Raw genomic sequence first — 16,972 nt, 5'->3', positions numbered from 1 at the left:
TCAGGGTCAAACACCCCATGTAATTTCATTTACGTTTAAACTTAAATACAAAAGGCTTACACTAAACAAAGAACTCACCAGTCCAGCCACTCGAGTCCTTGGGTGCCGGCTTTAAAGTCCTCGGCAGCTCCGTAATCCCCAAGCAATTTGGATATTTGTTAAAAGCCGTATCTGAAGTACCAACTTTGCCTCCCTCCGATCTTCAGCATGTCCCCAACGAGAGTGCGATCCGCCCGCGCTGCCCGGACCCAGGTGGCCACATCTCCGGAGGCTCCCGTCCTGGGTGGAAAGTTGAGCACTAAGAGGAGGCGAAACGAGAGTGCGCGAGGGCGACGGAATAGGGCCGAGGAGAAGCCAAGTTTGTCAGGACATGTCCAGGCAGCAAGCCCCTGAGTTCTGGAGTTGCGACCGGGAACTGCGGCGGATCACTGCCTCTTTCCCCACTCCCTCCCTCTTGGTGAAGGTGGGGGAGGGGAGGTGACGTCAGCGCCCCGCCTCGCCCCCCGCCCCGCGGCGCGGACGGGATTCTCCTGCGGGGTCCGCCTCCCCGACAGTGGCAGCGAGCGAGCTCGGGGCTGGGGCGGCCTCCAGTGTCGCAGCGCCGTCTACCCGGAGGCGTGTATCCCTCTCCGCCGTGCGGCGTCTCCCCGGCTCCGCCGAGCGCTGGCGTTCCTCGCCCTCGGCACCGGAGCTGCCCCGGAGCGCCGCGGCGCGCACCTCTCTGGTGCCCTTTCTCGCAAGCCCCTTCCCGCAGCGTTTCCCACGCGTCGAACTGCAGGTGATGCTCTTCCTCTTCTGCAGCTGAAATTCGTCGCGGCGTGTCGCCTGCCGGGTTTTTGCAGAGCGGAAGCAAGAACAGTCTCTGCAGACTGGCCTGGACGACTTGTACTTTGCAGCCCTCCAACTTCTGGATGTGATCTATTTTAAATAGTTCTTGTGCTCTAGCGCTGTTTGTGGTCTTTGTGTTGAAAATCACAGAGCCGTATTTTAATTTTCAAATCCTTTCCCAAAGCGCCTGTTTTTACACGGTACTCCGAAGCGTGTAAGGTTCCGAGGAGTGTGGGGAAGAGATGGAGGAGGAGCCAATTTTTAATGTGTCTTAAAAATCGTCCCTAGGGATAGGGGCCAATACAAAAATCAGTCGTCTACTCGTAATGTAGACTCAGATAAATGCAAACAACCCTGAAATAAAATTTATAAATGAACGCATCGTTTTTATGTAAGCGTCCAGACTCCAGGAAAAATATCTACTGTGGAGTGTGTGTGTGTGTGTGTGTGTGTGTGTGTGTGTGTTTAATGCCGCTGAAGTACCAAAATAAAGTCAGGAGAGATCAGCGTGAAATTCCCAGGGAGCCATTTCCGTGAGTTGACACTGTCCACATTAGGTTGGCATTAAAATTCAGAGAACCCTGGAAAGGGCGAGGACGCTAGGAGTGGGTTCTATCAGTACATTTGCAGCCATTGATGTAAATCTTCTGGTCTGTTTAGCTGGTCGTTCTCTGGGCAGGGTAAAGAGCAAAACCCTGAGGACACAGGAAACAAGGCAAGGGGTTAAACAGTGAGGACACAAGGAAGATGAAATGTTGGAGTATTGTGTATGAGGAAGTCGTATAACTTCCCTAAATTTCAGTTTCCTCATCTGTGATAAGGGATCGTATTTGTTTCACACGGTAAGAATGCATTCGTGTATTTATTCATTAAAAAACAAATGTATTGAATGCCATGTGTTTATCAGGGAGAGACATCCATTCTTGCGGGCAACGCTTTCACTGAGCATCATCAGAAGTGTCTAGCAAGCCAAGCACACAGTAGTCAATCAATAGCCGTTTTCTTACTCTCCGCATCCTTCGCGGTGTGTCAGCTTTCTCATCTCTAAAAATCGGAAGAGTAAAAGGGAGGTTATCACAAGTAATTCAAGATACGTTTTGATTTAAAAGGGAGGAGAGAGGGCAGTGAGAAGCTAGGAGACAGAATTTTGGAAAAGGACCTTAGGGGCCTCTGCAGACCAGAGGGCAGCCGGAAGGTGCCAGATTCCTGAGGAGGGAGGAGGCAATCAAAAGAAAGACTGGTTTGGGAGGCCACCCTGTCAGTGCAGAGGACACACTTCTCATGCTTCACTATTTCCAATATACAATGTTGATAATGACTATAAGTACACAGGCTCACTCCTTTTACGTCAATAGTTGAAATTAGAAATTGATCACATATTACAAGTTCTTATTAATGAGGCACATAAATTTTTCCCAGATGCTGCTCTGCAAGTCAATTTGATCTTTAGAGTTATCATAGTTAAATCAAAGTATTTCCATTAAAAAAAAGAAAAAAAACACAAACAAAAGGAACTTATTTAGAATTGATGGTATCAATCAAAATAGCTATTTTTAAAAACAAAGTGAGAGGGGCAGAAAACGTTTAACAACCTCCAGACCTGCATGCTCCTACACCATAGGTAGATACTAGCCACAAGTGGTTGTTTAAATTAATTTAAAATTCAGTTATTTTGGTCTCACTGGCTACATTTCAAGTATATAATATCAGCTTGTGGGTAGTGGCTACCTATTGTCCAGGGCCGATGAAATAATATTTTCGTCATGACAGAATTCTATTGTACAGCATTATTATAGACTTTGCTATTGTTTTTGGAACACTACATCAAGTATTACAGTTTTTCATGCACCCAATATTAAGTTACTTCCAAAGTAAAACACAAATGAAAACAAAAACAAAAACAAAAAAAACAACCAGAATCACAGGATTCACTCATTCTGCAAATATTTATCAAGTACCAACAAAATGCTATGAGAAATTACAAAGGACTCGAATTTTAATGAGTTAGGTGTGTTTGGTGATTAAGAAATATTAACATGACCTAACATGGACTTTTAATTGTTTGCTTTCGTTGCCAAATACTAGAACCAGGGAAAATCACTACACTTAAAGCAGAAAAGACTTCTAAGACACTTTTAGGCCTAGTCCTAGGATTAAATAATTCTGAGTAGTCTGATTGACTTCTCTGTTCCTTGTCCCTGCTCTCACATCCACCTGTGCTTCCTTTCTGCCTACACTTCCGGGAGTTAATACCCTCTTCTGCCCTCTCCGCTTCCCCAGCTTTGGAATTATTTCACTCTTTGCATTCAAATACAGCTCTCCTCTGGGATCGTCTTGTACTCTCCAAGGGGGCCATCAGAACAGACAACTACTCAATCTGATGAGAATAAGTAGTGGTTAACTATGGGTATGAATATGTTACTATTCCTAGCCCCTTCCAAGTGCCCTGTAATAAGGGCTTTCTTAAAGCTAAACCTCAATTGTAAAATTTTATTCTAATGGTGAAATTCCAGATGCTGTGGCCAGTTGGGCAAATATTTGGAGGCATTACAAACCACTTACTGGATGACCATTAAAAAAAAAATGTATACCTGCATTTTAGGAATAAATACATAGTAGAATAGGCTGGTTGTGGACATTCGGTCCCTATAAAGATAAAATCAACATCCCCAAGTGCTTTGGGAAGGGATCTGGCTGGATAAATGTAATTCTTAACAATGTTTTCTCAGCTCAGTGACTGAAGGATCCCAAGTCTACCTTTTTGAACAGTAAGCAATGAATCTTTCAGAAACTGTTAAAACACTTTGTCCAAAAAGGTAAGAGAAAGAACATTGCACTCAAGGTCAGTAGATCTGATTTGAGTCTAATCTTTGCCACATAAAATCTAATGTATTTGGTTATAACTGAATTTGGGAGTCTCACTTTCCTTTATAAAGGTGCATCTCCAAGAAAGCCAAAAAAAAAAAAAATCTGCCTTGACAGTTGTGAGAGATACCAATATACAATGTTGATAATGACTACAGTATCATTATTCTCCTCAAATTTACCCACTATTTCTCACCCTACCACTCCATCCCAGCTATGAGGCTTTGTATCCAATAGTAAAAAGTAACCTTGATTGAAGCCAATTGTGCCCCAGACTCTGCTCCAACTTCTTTATATGTATCATCTCATGTAATTCTTACAAAATCCTATAAGGTATTATAGGATCACCTTGTTCCAGATGAGAAACTAAAGTTTAGGTAGTTTAGGTAGATTAGGTAACACTCTTTATCAATTTAATACACTAATCCCTATGCCCTGCACCTCGTTTGAGCCCTTTATGAACCAAGGTGGTTGTTGGGGTTCAAGAAGCAACCTAAGAGGAGAACAAAAATCTATCAAATGATGGCTGGAGAACGATGCTCCTTTGCAGCAGCTACACTAAGTATGGAGAAGAAATTGTTTAAAAGTGGGTCCTTTAATCACAGAATGAGACCATCACTGATTGTGTTTAGGAGTATCTATATGTGATACACCCATTATTTGTTTGGCTTTCCTATTTTTCTAGGTAGATATACATACTCTTTTTTTTTTAATTTTATTTATTTATTTTATTTTTATTTTTTTAAAGACTTTATTTATTTATTTGAGACAGAGAGAATGAGAGACAGAGAGCATGAGAGGGAGGAGGAGCAGAGGGAGAAGCAGACTCCCTGCCGAGCAGGGAGCCCGATGAGGGACTCGATCCCGGGACTCCAGGATCATGACCTGAGCCGAAGGCAGTCGCTTAACCAACTGAGCCACCCAGGCGCCCAGATTTTATTTATTTATGAGAGAGAGAGAGCGCACATGAGAGGGGGGAGGGTCAGAGGGAGAAGCAGACTCCCTGCTGAGCAGGGAGCCCCTTGTGGGACTCAATCCCGGGACTCCAGGATCATGACCTGAGCTGAAGGCAGTCGCTTAATCAACTGAGCCACCTAGGTGCTCCTAGATATACATACTCTTAAACACATTTTGATTCAAAATCATTGTCTGGCTTTTAACTTGTTTAGTCTGAACAGCAGAAAAATACACACCAATGGTTCTCAATGAATTCTGACAAGGACTATCTCACAGGATTTCCTGATCAGCATTTCAATTTATACTTCACTTTTCCTTTTCCTGATCTGCAACTACGACTGTGTCCTTTCTTTCTTTTTTACTTTCCCATATGACAATGTGGGAAATTCCCTCTACTAATATTTCTTGACCATTATGATCCCATCCCTTTTCCCCGTGGAATTTTTTTGGTCATAAAAGCTAATATGAGACTAAAGGATCCCATTACTATTGGGAATGGGATCCTTTAATGAGAATTGTAATAGTCCCGCAAATCCGTTCTCTAAAAGATGATCTATCTAAGCCCAAGGGGTAGTTCTGTAGCCTTGGTCGTGGGTACGTGGACCAATTGCAGCCAATGAGATATTAGAGAAAGTTTGCCGGAGGCTTCTGGGGAAAAAAAAAAAATGTTCTCTCTCCTCAGAGAGATCCACAAGAGACATTATGTCTTTCTTTGGACATTGTCAGATTAGGAAGTCACACCTGGGACTATTATAGTTATCTTACTTGCTGAGGATGAGACCTAAACCAGGGAAGGCAAATAAAGGTTCTCAATGACATAGAATCAACCATCTCTGAAGGCCATATTAACTCAAGACTTCTTTAATAGGAGATCATAAGTTTCCATTTTATTTAATCTGGATTGTGTCAGGATTTGGGGTGCTTGTACTTGACATCATCTCCCACAGCTAGATAATCCTTTTTAAAATATAGGTGGAATTGTTTGAAAGAAAAAATAAGTGAATATACCTCCTCAACTCATTGGTCAATAGGAATTGAGCCTAACTCTAATGACAAGATGAAAGGACGCTTGGAGATTTTTCTTTAATGGTGAGAAAGAAGTTTTTAGATACAAAATGATTCAGTCTTGCACACTGTCCATTTTTCTACCATAAGGAAGATGAATATAAGAACATGATATTTTATTTATTCAACTGAAATACTTTCCTTCATTCCTACTGTTCTTTCCTCTCAAGTGCCAAAATCTTTTTAGCATATTTCCCAATATTTTTTGTAATTAACTCCCAGAAGTAATTTCTTAGAATCTACAGTGAATGTTAACCAAACTAGAATTTCAAATAATTATCAGAGGATAAAGCAGTCAGCTGGATTGCCCACTGGCAATAAATCCGTGACATTTGGAATTTGTATCTATTTGTTCCTCTAATTGCCAATATCCCAAGCCAAGCCCAAAAGTAAAATCAGTTTATATTCACCATGGCCCACTTCGTCCACACTTTGCCCTTTATTAAAATGGAATCATTTAAAAAAAAATTTTTTTTTAAATTAACATGTGTTATGGTTGAAGATATGGTGATCATCAGCTTTATTGTTTTATATGTTTAGGAAAGAAGATAGTCTCCCTTTCCTAAGCAACAATGTGTAAAAAGCCTCTTCTGTTCTCCCGTGTGAGTAGACAAAGAACAAAGCAATCTTTGTAAGGTAAGGGGAGTGAGAGAGGATTCTGGCCAAATGGATGGGACAGGATTCTTGCTGAAGGCAGCCAAGGTGATCCAATATTACCTGGGAGACGGTGGGGATGACGGCATTTGATCAGATATCCAGGGTCGGGGATTCTGACTAAGCCAACTTAACAGATTTCTTGCTACAACTGAGTGATGCTGGCCTGACAAGGGCAGATTCCAAGGTCGAGGCCTAGAGGGCTTAAAGAAGCCTGTCTAGAGTTTGGCCCAGGAGGGAGTCTGTCAGTAGCAGGCTCCTTCTGTTGTTTCTACTCTCCTGTAATCATTTTTCCTGGATAAAGCAAAGGAGAGGACAACTGTTATTAATCAAGCCTCTAAGACCTTTTGAATCTCAGCTGTAATGTTTGCAGGTTAACGTTATTAGTCTGTGTCACTGGTTTATAAAAAAGCCAAACTGTTTGAAGAGGTTGAGACAGTGCCTAAATGGCTGGAGAAGAAAGAGGATTTAAGTGAGGATTTTGCCTCTAACATTTACTGGCCAGTTGCTGAGCTTCATAAATAGCGATGTGATTTGCTGAACTACAAGATGGGCCCCAGTGATCCCCACTTCTGACATTCACACCTTTGTGTAATCTCCTCCCACATCTTACCAACCAGGGTCTGTGACAGTAGAATAAGCCTACGTGATGGTATGTCACTTCTGAGATGAGGTTATAAAAGACAATGAGCTCTCTTTCTCTCTCTTTTTCATTATTTGCTCTGGGGCAAGCCTAAAACCCCACAGTGCAGAACTGAAGGCTTCTTCCAACAACCACGATTCTAACCAACTTGGAACTCCAAGACTGAGGTGGATCCGCCAGCCCCAGTTAAGGCTTTAGATGCATGCAGCCCAGGAGATAGCTTGACTGCAGACTCATGACTGACCCTGAGCCAGACCACCCAATGAAGCTGCTCCCAGGCTCCTACCCCTCAGAAACTATGTGAGATAATAAGTGTTGGTTAATTTAAACTGCTGTGTTGGGGGGATTGTGTTGTTCAACAACAGATAAAGAAATTTGGAAAAATGGCTTCCTAGCAATAACACAGTGAGGGCTCGGTAGAAGCATGGATGAGAAAACCTTAAAGTACTGCGTGAATGTTAGAACCATACAAATACAGTGGAAGAAAATGTCTAGAACACCACTATCCAAAAGAACTTTGTGTGCAGGTGGAAATGTTCAATCTCTGCCATTCTGTATGGTGCTGAGTACTTGACATATGGCTAGTACAGGATGAGGGACTGAATTTTTTATTTTATTTAATTTTGAATAATTTATATTTAAATAGTCATAGGCGGCTAATGGCTACCATTTTGGACAGAACAGGTCTAGAGGTTTCTAACCCAACAAATGCCTATTCCAAAACAGAGTCAAAAGGGACACAGTATATAAAAATCGGTCTTTACTAGTTATGAATTTCTAAAGAAAGTCTTGTGTTTTTATGAAGTCCAGAAATTATGGGTTGAGTTTAAGTAATATTTCCTTCCTTATATGAAAAAAAAAAAACAACCACAATGCATTTTGTAAAACCGGGTTTTTTGAGACCTCAGATAGATTCCCCCTTATGTGTACGCAGGCAATTTATTAAACATGAAATTATCGATTCAGTGGACTGTCTACACAACTGGCTAATTTGCATGGTTGATTGAACAGGCATGAAATGAACCAAATGTGCCCACGGTTACCTTAACTGCACAGGGCACTGCTGACTCATTCCCCTGATGGGTGAGAAAGAGTTAATGACCTCAGTGTTTCTTGGCACCACTTTATTTAGTGATGTCATTTGGTAAATCTGAGACTCCAAATTCCAAAACAGCTATTGTAAGTTACTTGCAATGATAGTTACACCTAACGAGAGACAGACTTAAGTGTATACAAGGTCGTATTAATTGGGGCTTGTAGGACGACATACATGTAATGCTGTTAGTAGAGCAGGAGTGGATCTTCTTATTTCTAACTGAAATATGTTGAATTGTGCTCTGTAATAAAGCTGAGGTCACTCAAATGTCGACTGTATCCTTAACATAAAATCCCTTTGTCATGTCAGATCATGCCTGATAGCCTCAAGCTCGCAGTCATGTGATCGTAAGCGACCCGCTCCTGTTCCTGCCACTGAGACAGGATGAAGGGGAGTGGTTATCCCCCTCCGTGGAGAAAAGTACAATTAGATTCTTAGCTCCTACTATGCACAAAATTTTTCCCTTGATTAATTAAAGATGTAAGGCTCTAAGGCCAATTGTTAAAATGTTTAGAAGAAAATGTAAGAAAAAAATTTACTTAGGGCTATGGAAGGATTTACTAGATGAGACACACTATGTTCTAACCATGAAAGAAAAGATTGAGAAATTAATTCATAAAAATTAAGAACCTCTGTCTATCAAAAGACATCATTTTATTTATTTATTTAAATTTATTTATTTATGTATTTAAAGAGAGAGAGCACGAGCAGGATGGGCACAGGCATAGGGAGAGGGAATCTCAGGCAGACTCCATGCAGAGCGCAGAGTCCAACTCAAGGCTTGATCTCATGATCCTGAGATCACGACCTGAGCCGAAACTGAGTCTGACGCTTAACTGACTGAGCCAGTCACGCGCCCCAAAAGACATCATTTTATTTTAGTATTTACTTACTTATTTTTAAGAATTTTATTTATTTATTTGAGAAAGAGAGAGAGGGCATGAGCAGGGGGAGGGGCAGAGAGGGAGGGACAAACAGACTCCCTGCTGAGCAGGGAGCCCCACACAGGGCTCATCCCAGGACCCAGAGATCATGATCTGAGATGAAGTTAGATGCTCAACCAACTGAACCACTGAGGCGCCCCCAAAAGACATCATTTTAAAAAGTGTAAATACAATCCATGGGTTGGGATAATGCTCATTTAATAAATATAATTAAAAAATTAATATCTTTAATATAAAGAAGTCCTACAAATCGAAAACAAAAAGACTCAATAGAAAAGTAGGAAAGATTCAATAGAATAATGGGGAAAATCACAAACCGGTAATTCGGAAGAAGACATGAATAGTGATCGTACATGTAGTGGGTTAAATCGTGGCTTGCAAAATACCTGTCCATGTCCTAATCCCTAAAACCTGTGAATGTGAACTTTTTGAAAAAGGGTCTTTGCAGACGCAATTAAATGAAGAATCTTGATCGTTTCAAATCATCCTTGATTGTTCCGGTGAGCCTAAATCCAATGGCAAGTGGATTTATAAGACATTCAGGTAAGAGACACACGGAGCTAAAAGACCACAGGAAGGCAAAGGCAGAGATTGGGTCCATGCAACCACAAGCCAAGGAATGCCTGGCGCCACCAGAAACTGGAAGATGCCAAGAAGGATCCTTCCTGAGAGCCATCAGAAGGAGCACAACTCTACCGACACCTTGATTTTGGACTTCTGGCCTCCAGAACCATGGGAGAATACATTTTTGTCATTTCAAGCCACCCGGTAATGGCAATTTGTAAAGGCAGCCCTCCGAAACTAGTACAGTACCTAAGAAGAGAAACTTTCATTCATTATTAGAGAAATGAAAGTTAAGTCCTCAGTGTAATACCCTTATACACAAACCATATTGGCAAAAATTAAGATGTCTGATCATATCTGAGGTGGTGAAGATATGGCTCAATAAGAACTCTCATCCGATACTGGTAGGACTCTAAATAGGTGCATGTATGTTGGAGAACAATTGGGTCTTGTCTTGTGAAGATGAATCTGCACATATCCTCATAATTCAGCAATTCCACCACCAGTTTAGCCCACCACAGGGGCACTCTAAAACACATACCCAGGAGATACCTATGAGAAAATTTACAGCAGTTTTTTTAAAAAGATTTTATTTTTAAGTAATCTCTACACCCCACATGGGGCTCAAACTCATGACCCCGAGATTAAGAGTGGCAGGCTCCACCAACTGAGCCTGCCAGGTGCCCCCCAAAATTTATAGCAGTTTTTTTTTTCATAATAACAAAAAACTGGAAGCATACATACAACAAGAGAATGCAACAAGAGAACGAAAAAATAAATTGCAGCATCTTCACATTGTGAAATTTTCACTGGGAAAATGAATGTACTATTGTTACATGTAACAATATGAATGATTTTGAGAGTATGGAGTGAGAAATAGAAATTGTAGAAAATTTGTTCAAAATCCAGCAAAGCTAAATAATATGTTGCTTAGGAAAATATGCATAAGATATACCATATGCCAAAAGGTTGGCTACTTGAGAGAAGGCTGGTGGATGTGATGGGGAGATATATTCTGGTACAGAATATTCTAGTCCTGAGACAGGGAATGGGTTCCTAGATGCTTATATTTGTTCTGTGCTTATTAGCTTAAACATATTTTATGCAAGCTCTTAAAAATATTTTACTTTTATAAAATAGGTAATACCAAAATGAAACAAGCAATGGAAAATGCTGTAATAATTAGGGCCACATAGAGATCATCTATAACCTAAAGCTATCAGTGGTCTGTTGAATACCTTTTGACAGGTATTTGGAGAAATGGAGGGTAGCAAGAAAGGATATAACCTCAAGTTCAGAAAAGGAGAGAAATAAAATGACCCTGTGCCCATGTGTTGAAGTGAGAATAGGCTGTTACTGTAGGTTGTAGGGAAATGGGCCATAGCTCAGACAAAGGGAGACAGGACTACCCAGATAAAAGTCCAACCCATCACAAAAAGCTTTCCTAGACACTGAAAATCCTACGAGTCATGCTTTGAGTAAAGATGAATTAGTGGGATCAAGAGGCCAAAGCTACCAGGTACTCTTAGGAAAAAAAAAAACCAAAAACAAAGTTGCAGAATATACAGCTAGGCTACCTACCTGGGCCTTTCAGCTGGAGTACAGATGGATGTAACCTCTTAACTTGACCTTGTGTCAGCTATTTTAAATGAGTGTGTGCGGGGATGAGCAGAGTTCAGGTTTTTTACCTGTGTGCTTGGGTCTTCGGTACAAAACCCCAGGGCCTAACAAGCTTTGCACGTTCACGTACTGGCTGCAGGGAATTATCCTATTTGAAGTGTTCCATCTGTTTCCATTTGGGACCCTAACTGATACAAGCAGGCCTATTAATTTTCTCTCTCAAACCAGCTGTTGGCAACCGTGGGCGTGGTTCCCTGGCAGCTATTAGCAGACCCCATTTGCCTATATTCTTTGTAAACAAAGGTGTCAGTACAGAGCAGTGATCCTCAAAGTGCGGGCTCCGACCAGCAGCATCAGCATTACCTGGGAACTTGTTAGAAATGCAGAGTTTGGCTGCACCCAAGACCTACTGAATCCAAAACTCTGCTAGTGGGCCACGCAGTCTGCTTTAATAAACCTTTCAGGTGATTCCAGTATGTGTTAAAGCATGAGAACCATTAGCCTACGGGGATCACAGTGGACAGTGCAGAATCCTGAAGCTGATAGCAACTGAACTTTTAATTTTAAAATAAAAGCTGTATATTGTGTACATCATGATGCTTTGATATACGTGCACATAGTAAAATGATTACTAGAGTCAAACTAATCAACATACCCATCTCCTTGGGGCACCCGTGTGGCTCAGTGGCTTAAGGGGGCTTTACCCTTCGGCTCAGGTCATGATCCCAGGGTCCAAGGATGGAGTCCAGCATCTGGCTCCCTGCTCAGCCGGGAGTCTGCTTCTCCCTCTCCTTCTGACCTCCCCCGGCCCTCCTCGAGCTTACTCTCTCTCTTGCACTGTCTCTCTCAAATAAATAATCTTAAAAAAAAACCACAAACAAACATACCCATTTCCTCACATAATTACCTTTTTTGTGTGTATGTGCTAAGAGCACCTTCTGAGATCTACTCTGAGCAAATCTCCGCTACACAGTAAGTACTGTTAGCTCTAGTCATCATGGTGTACATTAGATCTCTAGAATTTATCCATCCCACAAAACTTAAACTTTGTACCCTTTGACCAATATCTCCCCAATTTCCTCATCTCCCCACCCTTGGTAACTATCGTTCTCCTCTCTACTTCTATGATTTCGACTTTCTGTAGATTCCACGCCTAAGCGAGATCATACAGTATTTTTCTTTCTGTGTCTGGCTTATTTCACTTAGCAAAATGTCTTCCAGGTTCATCCATGTTGTTGCAAATGGTAGGATCTCCTTCTTTTTAAAGGCTGAATAATATTCCTCATATATATAAACCACCCTTTCTTTATCCATTTAGCTATCAATGGAGACTAAAGCTGTTTCCATATGTTGGCTGTTACCAATAATGTTGCAGTAAACATGGGCGTGCAGATATCCCTTTGAGGTATTGGTTTTTTGTTTTTTTTTTTAAAGATTTTATTTATTTATTAGAGAGAGAATGAGAGAGAGCGAGTACATGAGAGGGGGGGGTCAGAGGGAGAAGCAGACTCCCCGCCGAGCAGGGAGCCCGATGCGGGACTCGATCCAAGGACTCCAGGATCATGACCTGAGCCGAAGGCAGACGCTTAACCGACTGAGCCACCCAGGCGCCCGAGGTATTGGTTTAATTTCCTTTGGCTATCTGCCCAGAAGAGGGATTGCTGGATCATATGGTGGTTCTACTTTTTATTTTTATGGAGGAAAACCTCCATACTGTTTTCCATAGTGACTGCACCAATTTACATTCCCACCAACAGCGCCCAATGGCTCCTCTTTTTTCTCCACAGCCTCACCGCATTTGTTATCTTTTGTCTTTTTGATAACGACCACCCTAACAAGTGTGAAGTGATCTCTCACGGTGGTTTTGATTTGCATTTCCCTGGTGATGAGGGATGTCAAGCATCTTTTCATGTGTCTGCTGGTCATCTGGATGTCTTCTTTGAAAAAAAAGTCTACTCAAGTCTTCCGTCCATTTTTTAACCACCTTATTTTTATTATCATTATCATTCTTGCTATTCAGTTGTATGAGTTCCTTATATATTTTGGATACTAACCCCTTATCAGATATATGGCTGGCAAATATCTTCTCCCATTCTTTAGGTTGCTTTTTCATTTTGTTTTCTTTGACATGCAGAAGCTTTTTAGTTTGATGTAGCCCTTGTTTATTTTTTGCTTTTGTTGCTTGTACTTTTCATGTCATATCCAAAAAATCATAGCCAAGTCCAATGTCAAGAAGCTCCCCCCCCCCCCCCCCGTGTTTTGACCCGTTCCAGGTCTTATGTTTAAGTGTTCAACCCATTTGGAGTAGATTTTTGTGTACAGTGTAAGATAAGATCCAATTTCATTCTTTTGCATGTAGACACTTAGTTTTCCCCAGCACCATTTATTGAAGACACTCTCTTTTACCCATTGTATATTCTAGATGTCCACGTTGAAAATTAGTTAACACTGGGGCACTTGGCTGGCTGGGTCAGTGGAGCATGCGACTCTTGATCTCGGGGTTATGGGTTCGAGCCCCATGCTGGCTGTGGAGATTACTTAAAATTAAGAAAAAAGAGTGAACACTGCATGCTTGGGTTTATTTCTGGGCTTTCTGTTCTGTTCCATTGGTCTGTTTTTGTGCAAGTACCATAGTGTTTTGATTACTATTACTTTGTAATATAATATAGCCTGAAGGGAGGAGGGAAGTGGGATGTTCCGAGAAACCAGGAACCTTGAGAAAGAAGTGACTTGCCATTGAAGAACACAGGCAACCCAAGGTAACTGCACAGGGAGGGAACCAGAGGAACAAGTACCCTGGCTTCATTAGCCTCCCTCCCCCAGTTTCCATCTGAGCTCCTCAGGGAAGCCAAAGAGCAAGGAAGGCCATTGATATAATCCACAAGGCCCAATCTCTGGGACACAGAGCCCAGTGCAGAAAGGTAGCTGGTAGAGGGGCAAGTGAAAGACACGAGGTTCCTGCCAACTCACTCTTTTATTTAGCAGCCCTAACTGCAAGTGAAAGTTAATGGTGAAATGATGGGACCAGAGACAGGCAACACACATCCTGGGTTCTTGTCCCATTTTCTGCTATCATGTTAGGAAATAGCACAGTCTGAGTCCGGGATGGCTGGCATTTATGGAATTCTCCAGCACTGCAGAGGTAGAAGAGGTTAGGAGGGAAGCTTAGACACCAGGAGAAAAACATTCCCTCTAGATTAATTTAATGTGGGGTGAGTCTCAGGGGGAGCATTATACCATTGTGTTTAGTGACTCAAGGCTATTCTGACAATGTCCTAAATAGATTACTTTATTGGAGATTAATGAACTGAAGGATCCTGTTGAAGAGATTTATGTTAATGGGATCATCATCTAATTTGACAGCTCATACCCTCCCCAAATTTCATAGTGAGTGGAAAAAACAAAACAAAACAATTTCAGTGTGAGATAATTACTCTCCCTGCAGTAACAGGGCAGAGGCAGGCCAGGGTCTAATAGCTCCAGTTCAAGGAAGAACTTGCTAGCTTATTGGATGTTTATTATGGGTTTGTTTTTTTTTTAAGATTTTATTTATTTATTTGAGATACATAGAGAGAGAGAGAGTGAGAGCACAAGCAGGAGAAGGAGAGGGAGAAGCAGGCTTCCCACCGAGCAGGGAGCCCGATGCGGGGCTCGATCCAAGGACCCTGGGATCACGACCTAAGCCGAAGGCAGATGCTTAACGACTGAGCCACCCAGACACCCTGGATGTCTACTATGTTAATTTTAACATGTTAAGTTAAAACTGTGACAGTGGGGAGAAAATTGTCTTTTACCTTGCAGCAGGATTTACCATTGGAGAGAGCGCTTCAAGGGATCTCAGCGATCCCTTCTACACTTCAGTACATTGTTGAGAAGTGACAAGCCAACAGTGTAAGTGGGTGACATCACCGTGTTGGGGAGAATATTATAAGAGCTCAAGGAATGGTTCTCTAAAGCCCTATACATCTTAGATAATAACTAGAAATGATCCTATGAAAAACTAGTTTTGTCACGACCTCATAAACCATTTATAGCATAATATTCCAAGATTGCTACCACGACCACCTGGTCAGCTCCTAGGAAGTACGATCTTTTAGGGGTTCAATATTTAATGTCTACCGCACAGCGCATAGCGCTTATGCGAAAAACCTATCAAAAACCTCATTGCTCAATCTTTAGTTTGATGGGAGTTACTGGTTATTCATTTTTAACATTTCTTGATTTTTTTTTTCTTGGAAAGCCTCCTTAATCATGTCTCTTAATGATTCGCTGAGGTAAAGTGCATTTTGATTAAACAGTCTGCCATAAAACACGTTTACATTGTGCTTCATTTGGCACTGACTCCCTGATATCATATTGCTTGGATATGAAATGAAAGATTCTGGAAATGAATGAAATACTTTGACTACAGAAGCCAAAGTGACTGGCTTACCTCTGTTTGTTTTTTTCTTTTTCTTTTTTGAACTTGTACATTTGTCATCTATGGTCTGTTTATTTTCACTATGAAGAGACAACAAAGAGATAGGTTTCTAAATTTTGTCTGGAATAAAGGAGAGATATATAATATATACAAAGATATTTATATATATAATAGATAAGGTTATATATATTATATATTATATATAATGATATAAATTATATTATATAGAAAGATATAAAGATTATATATACTATATTATATATTATAGTATATATATATGTGTGTGTGTATATATATATATACACACAAGGATACCTATTTCCCCCAGAAATGTTCTGCTTCTGAAATGTTCTATTTAAGTAAAAATGTATATAATTTGCCTTTAGACTATGTATATGTATTTTGGGCAGGTTTAGCGATGGGATAGTATTCTGGACTACCTTTAGGTCCAGATACTTCCTGCTGAATAGTAATTTTTTAATAGTGTTTTTATTTTAGTGCATATTTTAAATATAGTAAGTGCTTCTGTTTTAAATATAGTAAACACTAACTTTTTGATAGACTTTAGTCTACCAATTCAAGTAAACCCATTTCTGAAAATCTTCAGGATGCCCCAAACTCTTTCTAAGTTTAATGTTCTTCTGAAATGGATAAAAAGTTAGTTTTTGAATTCCACTATAAAGGGAACTTCTATTCCATATTGCATTTTATTTTAACCCTTTATTCTGTCAAACTTCAGCTTCACTGCTCCTATGGGAAGCAAGAGTTATTATTAACAGCACAGCATTTAGATTGCTGAGTATCACCTTTCCTTGTGCCGTCCCAGACAGGCCTCATGCAGAGGACACAGTGACTCTGATCACGATACTTCTTGAGAAAGGACAAGGCAGACACAGCATCCAGGAGAGTGGCCATGAATCCTTGCCTTTTCTCATTAAGCAGCTTTTTCAGAACAAATTGTGCCACTGTAATCATTATCTTGACATGCTGCACTAATTCATTTTTGGACAAGATTACATAGCCAAATGTAGAGAGCTAATTTGAATGTTTTTCATTTAGTGTTAGAAAGTGGTGAATGTTTTTACACATTCTATGAACTTACCTACCAGTTAACTTTATTTTAGGCTCAGATTTGACCCTTTGGTTGGCTAAACTCGTGCTGCACTTTCCATGTGCCAAGACTCCTTTTTTAATGCATCTACCCAGTCATTATTCATTGAAACGTCATGGAAAAAATGTTTTGCTGAAGTATACAAGTGATACAGAGGAAAGAACACGGGATTTAGGCTGCCACTTGTAACATGGGACAAGTTACT

General features: G+C 40.8%; 1 protein-coding gene across 1 annotated transcript in view; it reads right to left on the bottom strand.

The window, feature by feature from the left end:
- FAT1 (FAT atypical cadherin 1) overlaps positions 1-435 on the bottom strand; it is a 129,065-nt gene extending 128,630 nt beyond the window's left edge. Inside the window, exon 1 of the mRNA XM_035004200.1 lies at positions 79-435. The gene's annotated coding sequence lies outside the window, so the exon portion shown is untranslated. The remainder of the gene's footprint in view (positions 1-78) is intronic.
- Between the last annotated feature and the right edge of the window lie 16,537 nt (positions 436-16,972).

The sequence above is a fragment of the Mirounga leonina genome, unplaced genomic scaffold (assembly GCF_011800145.1).
Source record: "Mirounga leonina isolate KUSES-001 unplaced genomic scaffold, KU_Mleo_1.0 Mir_128, whole genome shotgun sequence".
Taxonomy (NCBI): domain Eukaryota; kingdom Metazoa; phylum Chordata; class Mammalia; order Carnivora; family Phocidae; genus Mirounga; species Mirounga leonina.
Note: the sequence above shows the minus strand (reverse complement) of the source record. Positions and strands in the feature narration are given on the sequence as shown.